General features: G+C 41.2%; 1 long non-coding RNA gene across 1 annotated transcript in view; it reads right to left on the bottom strand.

The window, feature by feature from the left end:
- Positions 1 to 300: 300 nt before the first annotated feature.
- The window catches only part of LOC128642103 (uncharacterized), a 214,353-nt gene continuing 204,194 nt past the window's right edge, over positions 301 to 10,459 (bottom strand). Inside the window, exons 2-3 of the long non-coding RNA XR_008399622.1 lie at positions 6,317 to 6,405; positions 301 to 330 (exon numbers count right to left, since the gene is read on the bottom strand). This is a non-coding gene — a long non-coding RNA (uncharacterized LOC128642103). The remainder of the gene's footprint in view (positions 331 to 6,316; positions 6,406 to 10,459) is intronic.

The following is a 10,459-nucleotide window of genomic DNA, read 5'->3' as shown; positions in this document are numbered from 1 at the left end:
GCCGTGGGCTGCTGTAGCAGCTGAAAACGGTGATTGGTTAAAACAAATAAAGGAGCTTTCTACATGAAGTATCTTATACTTCATGAATGAAAGTCCCCTTTATTTGTTTCAACACTACTGTAGGATTTACTTTCATTTTATTTAAAAAGGATTTTAAAAATCACTCAAAAAACCAGCATTAACTCTTACACAAGTCATTCGAACTTTTATTAGTTGCTAATTTTCTAGTGATTATAACATTTTAAACATGGCATTGTAAAAAACCAAAATAACGGCCTAGGTTACAAATAAGATGATCTCCTCCGCTATGATGTAAAATTTGGCACCGGTCTGTAAAATAAAAAAAATATATTTATAAATGTGAGCAACTTGTCTCGATTGTTTAGCCTAAAGCAGAACAATAATTTCTAGATCTAGAAAGTGAATTTGACAGATGGTACAACACGTAGCAATATTTCAACTTCAAGGTTGTGAAGAATACAACATTTTTTTATTTTTATATATAGTCAGATTTATTTCTCACATTAATTAAATTTTCCACAGTCCTTATCATACATTAATGGGGTAGATTTATCAAATGCCGGGCAGACATGATTCGCTGTAGTGAATCATGTCCGCCCAACATCGCTACGCATACACTGTCGGCATTTAACATTGCACAAGCATTTCTAGGGAAATGCTTGTGCACTGCTGCCCCCTGCACATTTGCGGCCAATCGGCTGCTAGCAGGGGGTGTCAATCATCCCAATCAGATCGGGAAAATTGCAGAAGTTATGGAGCAGCGGCCCTTCTGAAAGGGATCTGATATTTTAGAGTACCATTTTCGAAGGCAGTGTTTTATTCACTTCCATAATGCCATAATACAATGTAAAGCTAATTTAAAGAAACATTTAGGGCTAGATAAGAATTGGGGCGATACATTATTGCCCGTTTGCGGGAGAGCGAGAATTAAACAGCCATTACAAGTTACTAGCAATTAGCGCTCGGTAAATTAAGCAGAGATCCAATCTACGGAGATCCGATCTCTGGTTAATTTTCTAAAAGTCTAGGGCCTAGATTTGGAGTTTGGCGGTAGATGGGTTGTTAACGCTCCGCGGGCTTTTTTCTGGCCGCACCATAAAATTAACTCTGGTATCGAGAGTTCAAACAAATGCTGCGTTAGGCTCCAAAAAAGGAGCGTAGAGCATTTGTACCGCAAATGCAACTCTCGATACCAGAGTTGCTTACGGACGCGGCCAGCCTCAAAAACGTGCTCGTGCACGATTCTCCCATAGGAAACAATGGAACTGTTTGAGCTGAAAAAAAAACTAACACCTGCAAAAAAGCAGCGTTCAGCTCCTAACGCAGCCCCATTGTTTCCTATGGGGAAACACTTCCTACGTCTGCACCTAACACTCTAACATGTACCCCGAGTCTAAACACCCTAACCTTACACTTATTAACCCCTAATCTGCCGCTCCCGCTATCGCTGACCCCTGCATTTTTTTTTTAAACCCTAATCTGCCGCTCCGTAAACCACCGCAACCTACGTTATCCCTATGTACCCCTAATCTGCTGCCCCTAACACCGCCGACCCCTATGTTATATTTATTAACCCCTAATCTGCCCCCCACAACGTCGCCGACACCTGCCTACACTTATTAACCCCTAATCTGCCGAGCGGACCTGAGCGCTACTATAATAAAGTTATTAACCCCTAATCCGCCTCACTAACCCTATCATAAATAGTATTAACCCCTAATCTGCCCTCCCTAACATCGCCGACACCTAACTTCAATTATTAACCCCTAATCTGACGACCGGAGCTCACCGCTATTCTAATAAATGTATTAACCCCTAAAGCTAAGTCTAACCCTAACACTAACACCCCCCTAACTTAAATATAATTTACATCTAACGAAATAAATTAACTCTTATTAAATAAATGATTCCTATTTAAAGCTAAATACTTACCTGTAAAATAAATCCTAATATAGCTACAATATAAATTATAATTATATTATAGCTATTTTAGGATTAATATTTATTTTACAGGCAACTTTGTAATTATTTTAACCAGGTACAATAGCTATTAAATAGTTAAGAACTATTTAATAGTTACCTAGTTAAAATAATAAAAAATTTACCTGTAAAATAAATCCTAACCTAAGATATAATTAAACCTAACACTACCCTATCAATAAAATAATTAAATAAACTACCTACAATTACCTACAATTAACCTAACACTACACTATCAATAAATTAATTAAACACAATTCCTACAAATAAATACAATTAAATAAACTAACTAAAGTACAAAAAATAAAAAAGAACTAAGTTACAAAAAATAAAAAAATATTTACAAACATAAGAAAAATATTACAACAATTTTAAACTAATTACTCCTACTCTAAGCCCCCTAATAAAATAACAAAGCCCCCCAAAATAAAAAATTCCCTACCCTATTCTAAATAAAAAAAGTTACAAGCTCTTTTACCTTACCAGCCCTGAACAGGGCCCTTTGCGGGGCATGCCCCAAGAATTTCAGCTCTTTTGCCTGTAAAAGAATAAATACAATACCCCCCCCCCCAACATTACAACCCACCACCCACATACCCCTAATCTAACCCAAACCCCCCTTAAATAAACCTAACACTAAGCCCCTGAAGATCTTCCTACCTTGTCTTCACCATCCAGGTTCACCGATCCGTCCTGAAGAGCTCCTCCGATGTCCTGATCCAAGCCCAAGCGGGGGGCTGAAGAGGTCCATGATCCGGTCAAAGTCTTCATCCAAGCGGGGCAGAAGAGGATCTTCCATCCGATTGAAGTCATCATCCAGGCGGCATCTTCTATGGTCTTCCATCCGGAGCGAAGCGGCAGGATCCTGAAGACCTCCAGCGCGGAACATCCATCCGGACCGACGACTGAACGACGAATGACTGTTCCTTTAAGGGACGTCATCCAAGATGGCGTCCCTCGAATTCCGATTGGCTGATAGGATTCTATCAGCCAATCGGAATTAAGGTAGGAATTTTCTGATTGGCTGATGGAATCAGCCAATCAGAATCTAGTTCAATCCGATTGGCTGATCCAATCAGCCAATCAGATTGAGCTCGCATTCTATTGGCTGTTCCGATCAGCCAATAGAATGCGAGCTCAATCTGATTGGCTGATTGGATCAGCCAATCGGATTGAACTAGATTCTGATTGGCTGATTCCATCAGCCAATCAGAAAATTCCTACCTTAATTCCGATTGGCTGATAGAATCCTATCAGCCAATCGGAATTCGAGGGACGCCATCTTGGATGACGTCCCTTAAAGGAACAGTCATTCGTCGTTCAGTCGTCGGTCCGGATGGATGTTCCGCGCTGGAGGTCTTCAGGATCCTGCCGCTTCGCTCCGGATGGAAGACCATAGAAGATGCCGCCTGGATGATGACTTCAATCGGATGGAAGATCCTCTTCTGCCCCGCTTGGATGAAGACTTTGACCGGATCATGGACCTCTTCAGCCCCCCGCTTGGGCTTGGATCAGGACATCGGAGGAGCTCTTCAGGACGGATCGGTGAACCTGGATGGTGAAGACAAGGTAGGAAGATCTTCAGGGGCTTAGTGTTAGGTTTATTTAAGGGGGGTTTGGGTTAGATTAGGGGTATGTGGGTGGTGGGTTGTAATGTTGGGGGGGGGGGGTATTGTATTTATTCTTTTACAGGCAAAAGAGCTGAAATTCTTGGGGCATGCCCCGCAAAGGGCCCTGTTCAGGGCTGGTAAGGTAAAAGAGCTTTTACCTTTTTTAATTTAGAATAGGGTAGGGAATTTTTTATTTTGGGGGGCTTTGTTATTTTATTAGGGGGCTTAGAGTAGGTGTAATTAGTTTAAAATTGTTGTAATATTTTTCTTATGTTTGTAAATATTTTTTTATTTTTTGTAACTTAGTTCTTTTTTATTTTTTGTACTTTAGCTAGTTTATTTAATTGTATTTATTTGTAGGAATTGTGTTTAATTAATTTATTGATAGTGTAGTGTTAGGTTAATTGTAGGTAATTGTAGGTAGTTTATTTAATTATTTTATTGATAGGGTAGTGTTAGGTTTAATTATATCTTAGGTTAGGATTTATTTTACAGGTAATTTTGTTATTATTTTAACTAGGTAACTATTAAATAGTTCTTAACTATTTAATAGCTATTGTACCTGGTTAAAATAATTACAAAGTTGCCTGTAAAATAAATATTAATCCTAAAATAGCTATAATATAATTATAATTTATATTGTAGCTATATTAGGATTTATTTTACAGGTAAGTATTTAGCTTTAAATAGGAATCATTTATTTAATAAGAGTTAATTTATTTCGTTAGATGTAAATTATATTTAAGTTAGGGGGGTGTTAGTGTTAGGGTTAGACTTAGCTTTAGGGGTTAATACATTTATTAGAATAGCGGTGAGCTCCGGTCGGCAGATTAGGGGTTAATAATTGAAGTTAGGTGTCGGCGATGTTAGGGAGGGCAGATTAGGGGGTTAATACTATTTATGATAGGGTTAGTGAGGCGGGTTAGGGGTTAATAACTTTATTATAGTAGCGCTCAGGTCCGCTCGGCAGATTAGGGGTTAATAAGTGTAGGCAGGTGTCGGCGACGTTGAGGGGGGCAGATTAGGGGTTAATAAATATAATATAGGGGTCGGAGGTGTTAGGGGTAGCAGATTAGGGGTACATAGGGATAACGTAGGTGGCGGCGCTTTGCGGTCGGAAGATTAGGGGTTAATTATTTTAAGTAGCTGGCGGCGATGTTGTGGGGGGCAGGTTAGGGGTTAATAAATGTAATACAGGGGTCGGCGGGGTTAGGGGCAGCAGATTAGGGGTACATAAGTATAACGTAGGTGGCGGTCGGCAGATTAGGGGTTAAAAATTTTAATCGAGTGGCGGCGATGTGGGGGGAGCTCGGTTTAGGGGTACATAGGTAGTTTATGGGTGTTAGTGTACTTTAGGGTACAGTAGTTAAGAGCTTTATGAACCGGCGTTAGCCAGAAAGCTCTTAACTCCTCCTATTTTCAGGCGGCTGGAATTTTGTCGTTAGAGCTCTAACGCTCACTTCAGAAACGACTCTAAATACCAGCGTTAGAAAGATCCCATTGAAAACATAGGATACGCAAATGGCGTAGGGGGATCTGCGGTATGGAAAAGTCGCGGCTGAAAAGTGAGCGTTAGACCCTTTAATCACTGACTCCAAATACCAGCGGGCGGCCAAAACCAGCGTTAGGAGCCTCTAACGCTGGTTTTGACGGCTACCGCCGAACTCCAAATCTAGGCCTAGGATTTTTATAAAATAAAAAATAACAACTGCACTAGGCAGGTTTGTTGCTTTAAAGTTGGTGGGAGCGTAGTATTAAAAAAAAAGCCACTGCAAAGTGCCTTTACATTGCGGTCTATGGGAACTGTGTGTTCTTATAGACAGCAATGTAAACATATATATATATATATATATATATATATACTTATATACATATATATATATTTATGTGTTAATATGTGTATATAAGCAAATACATATATATTTAAAAATGCTTCCCATCGCTGCGCTACTTATCCCCTTCATTGAGCGAGGTTCTGATATGAGAGCATCAAATCGAGGCTCCCATAGGAGCCTATGGAAGCACAGTCTCGTGAGCGCAATGCTTCCTAACAATGCAAACATGTGTGATTAACTTGTAATACCAGCGCACCTTATCGTGCGCTGGTATTACCAAGTGGAGCGCTAATAAAGCTTGCACGCAAGCGATATTTAGTGCTCCACTTGTAATCTAGCCTTAATTGTTTAACCATTAGTTGCATGTGACTAAAGAACTGAAAATACCAAATGAAGTAGTCATGTTGGAGCTTAAGTATGGGTGGTACCACTTATTCTTCTTTTGACAGGGATGCTTCTTTTTTTGACAGGATTTCTCATTCATTAGAAAGTGAATTAACATTACTTGATAATGCAATCCAATCCAATCATCCACCAGGATCAATTATGTCACAAAGAAGCACCCCTGTTTAGATGGAGCATTCTTGTCAAAAGGTCATCTCTATCCAAGCACAGAGATACTGTAACTCCAACATGGCTGCTCTCTTTATGCTCTCCAGTGCTGTAGCAAAAAGCATCTACAAATCAAACAATATGTTTTTATGTAAAAAGACAAATATATCACACAGCACGAAGAGTATTCGGGAAGTGAAAAAAACATTGTTCTGCTGTATAATATCCATATAAACATGTTGTATAAACAGAATAAAATAATTTGAAAATACATGACTCAGTTAGGTGAATTAAACAAGAATAAACAATACTACCAACCTAGGACAACGAACAACTATTGTGTGTGCTTGGTTAAGCCAATCTCATTTTATGGTTGGTGATATCTTTATAGACCTTTCGACATATTTCTGTAATGAAAAAAACAAAAACATTAATTAAATGAGTATAAGTTAGATATGAAGTATATTCAGAAATAAGTGTGTCCCCTGTTAAAGTGACAAAATACACTTTGAGAATATAATGGCAATTGTTTAATTATACATAATATACAGCATATATATATATATATATATATATATATATATATATATATATATGCACTATTTATTTTTGTTATGTTCAATTGTTTATGCAAACACTTTTCAGTGGCTAAACTTCACCTACAATTTTCCTTATTTGGAGGAGCTACTCCCCCCATACTTCATGTGATAATCACTCTAGTCCTTTTTCGTATGTTCTCACAAATCCACTGCTAAAGCCAATTAAAGAGATGCAGATTTCTGGTCATGTGACATCTGAACCCTGTATTACCAATTCTCATCATAGTAAAAACCCATTATATTCATAGTTAAAAGTTAATTAAAATCAAAAGATGCATAGTTTTGGTGAGGAAAATGAAACATTTCGGGACAGATTACGAGTGAAGCACAAATTAAAGCTCATATTACGAGTTGAAAATAAACGGTTTTCGCTATCACGCTAACCTAACAAGTGCAAAAAGCCGTGTCACAGATACCAGAAAGCCAAGCTACCCCCACCCCCTGCCTAATGCCTGACTGACTCCTTTTTACATCAGATTTGGCCATTTCATGGCTTACGGAATCTCACTGATTCTTGCTATATGTTGTTTTGCTATGCTGTATCTTGTCAGAAAAGAGCTGATCTGTGACCGGGAAAACGCTTCTAGGCTGGCCAGGCTCCTGGAACTGCTGACCGGCCGCACCACAACGGATACCCAGTAACTTTACCCCTGGTTGCTCCAGCGGCCCTTTGCCCCAGAGCTCCGCACTTTTGGGGATAGGTAGCCCCTAGGTAGGACAAGAGGTGGGGGAATTGCCGGAGGGGAGCTCTTTTGGGAACCAAGGGTTTTGGACACCCCTACCCCCATATCTTTTCTGGGCTGTAACTCCGGTCACCAAGAGCTTTCAAATGACACCTTGGAAGTGCCGCCGCTCCCCGGGATCACCCCGAAACCACCTCTGTGTCCTGAGACTCTGTGGGACTGTGGCTGCTATGGCAGGTGCCAGCCTGTCTGGAGGGGCGGGAATGGCGGGAGATTTGGGAGTGAGATAAGACCTGTGCATGTGTATATAAGCAGGGTATGTTTCCTCAATAAAGTGTACTTCTTGTTTCACCTGAATGCTAGTCTGTCTAGTTATTTGGGTGGGAATTGCTATAATCACTTTCTCTGCTACATAGCAGCCTGTTGTCAGGGATAGGAAAGACCCACTGGCAGAGCTACCCAGTTGGGGTAGCCGGAGTTTGTCACAGGGTGGGATCCTGAATACTGGTGCTGTCTGGTAACAGGGTTTGGCTACTGGTTGTAATCACTTGGCAGCTACACAGCTGCAGTCAGCCGGGAGGAAGCAGGACCCTTTTGGCGGAGCTACCCAGTTGAGGAAGCTGGGGTATCCATCACAAGCCGAAGTTAGAATATTGCGTACACGTTTACATATTCCCCCATAGAAGTCAATGGAGAAAAAAAAGGGGGGGGAACTAATGACCAACTCTCGCACAAACCCAATTGCATATTCTCATGTGGGCTAACCCGACATGAAAATATTAATATCTTACATGTTCTTCACATTACAGAATATGTTCTGTTTATTCATAAATTTTTCTGATTGTATTTTGGTACAATATATATATACCTATATATAGTTTTGTCTCTTCATGTAAGGGAATGTAAGGGAACTCGCAGGTATTATAAAATTTGACCTGTGTCAATCACTTCCCAGGAGGACAGCTAAGAAGTGAATTGAAATGGACATGTCTTGATAAAGGCTCGACCCTGAACCGAAACATTGACATCTGATTTTTTTATGAAGATATTCTAATTATAAAAGTATAAGGTCATAGAAGGGATAGAGGGTAGTCTAGAAACCGGATGGGTAGGAGGATGAGAGGGAGGGATTCTACGAGTTCTGTCTTTCTCAGCTTGTCTCTCCTGAAAGCGAGAATCCAGACTGGTACAAAGGGAAGAAGGAACATCACGATAAGTAAGTTCGTACTTGATGCACTCATGCAAGCCTCTCCTAACGGCCGCCTTAAGAGCACTGCCATCCCAACTTTTCTCAAGTGCCAAGGTGCGAAACTCAATGGCATATTGTGCCACAGTTCTATTTCTCTAGTGGATATCAAAGAGAGAGTACTCTGCAGCAGAAGCCAAACACAGAAGATAATGCCGAAATAAAGGTATCAGCATCATTTAGGAGTTGAACGCTCTGTTCCAAAAGGGGAGAGACCATGGCCAGGGTCTTGTCTTTCAATAAAGAAATGATAAAATTGACCTTTGACTGATGAGACTGGAAGGTGTGAGGATCATTGCGAAAGTGCAGCCTGCACTGGTTAAGAAAACCCTTACAATCAGTAGTACCATCATACGTGTCAGGCAAAGGTATCCGGGGAGTACTTCCAGAAGCAGGGGAAGATGTTGCAGCACTGGCAGCTGGGACTGGCTGTGCAACAACAGGAGTAGCGTTCTTTTCTGCAACCAGTGAGGAGAACATAGCGGATATAGCCTCTAGTTTAGAATCCAAATTCTGCAAGTGTATGATATGGGTTCCCAGCATCTGTCCCTAAAGAGTGACTGCTCTTGCTACCTCATTTGGGTCCATGGCCCAAGTATAATGTAATGCTCATGGGATATCTCTCTATCAGACCAAACTTGGCCAGTAGTCTTCTTATCCCGGCATTAAGTGGAATGATAGGAAATATCACAGAGCATAGTAAGTTAGTGAAATGAGGTAAGCAGTACTCATGGTAGACAGGGTAGTCCTTCGGGGCAATAAGAAGAAGGCAGAGATTGGTCAAGACAGGCAAGTCCGGCAAAAGGAAAGCAATCCAGCAGTGTAGCAGTTCAGGAGTAAACCAATAGAATGGTCAAACAAGCAGAGTTCAATAACAGTATGGCAATTCAGCAGTACAGGGGTTAAACAGAGTGGTCAGACAGGCAGAGTTCAATAACAGTATGGCAATCTAGCAGCTCAGGGGTTAAGCAAGCAGAGTGTTCAGACAGGCAGAGTTCAATAACAGTATGGCAATCCAGCAGTTCAGGGGTTAAGCAAACAGAGTGGTCAGAAAGGCAGAGTTCAATAACAGTATGGCAATCCAGCAGTTCAGGGGTTAAGCAAGCAGAGTGGTCAGACAGGCAGAGTTTTTATAACAGTATGGCAAACCAGCAGTTCAGGGGTTTTGTAAGCAGAGTGGTCAGACAGGCAGAGTTCAATAACAGTATGGGAATCCAGCAGTTCAGGGGGTTAAGCGAGCAGAGTGGTCAGACAGGCAGAGATCAATAACAGTATGGCAATCCAGTATAAAGTAACACAGCACCCAGGAGCACACAAAGCAACACCTATACATGGGCACAGGTGAATATAAGTGAGGTAATTACATAGCGACAGGATTTGCACCATAGAAGGAATCCGGACCGGCATCAGGAAGAGAGGCGAGCGGCGATGACATAATCGCTGGCCCCCGGAGCTCACTGCAGCATCCATGTCAACGGCCATGGCAACGGACAAAGCGGTGGCTGGGCGGCGTGACAATATATATATATATTTATATATATATATATTCTATTTTCTGCAGTGTAGGATTCCTCCTTACCCTCTAACCTCCCTGATCACTCTCAAACAGCTCTCTAACCCTCCCTCTCTAACTAGTGGCTACCATTTTAGGTACTGGCAGCTGTCTGCCAGTACTTATAAAAAGCTTTTTTAATATAATGTTTTTTTTCAAGTTTCTGTAGTGTAGTGGTCCCCCAACTCACCGCCTCCCGCAATTGTTAGTTAGGGATCTACCCCCCTCCCCACATTTTTTCTGTAATGTAGCTCCCCATCCCTCACTCTCCTTTTATTTTTTTTTTCTGTAGTGTAGGGCCATCCTACTCCCTCCCCCTCGGCTGCTGGACTACCCACCTGCCTCTTGAATTCCCCCCCACATCTCCCGCTGGCACCAGCA

This window comes from Bombina bombina, chromosome 11 (assembly GCF_027579735.1).
Source record: "Bombina bombina isolate aBomBom1 chromosome 11, aBomBom1.pri, whole genome shotgun sequence".
NCBI classification, from domain to species: domain Eukaryota; kingdom Metazoa; phylum Chordata; class Amphibia; order Anura; family Bombinatoridae; genus Bombina; species Bombina bombina.
Note: the sequence above shows the minus strand (reverse complement) of the source record. Positions and strands in the feature narration are given on the sequence as shown.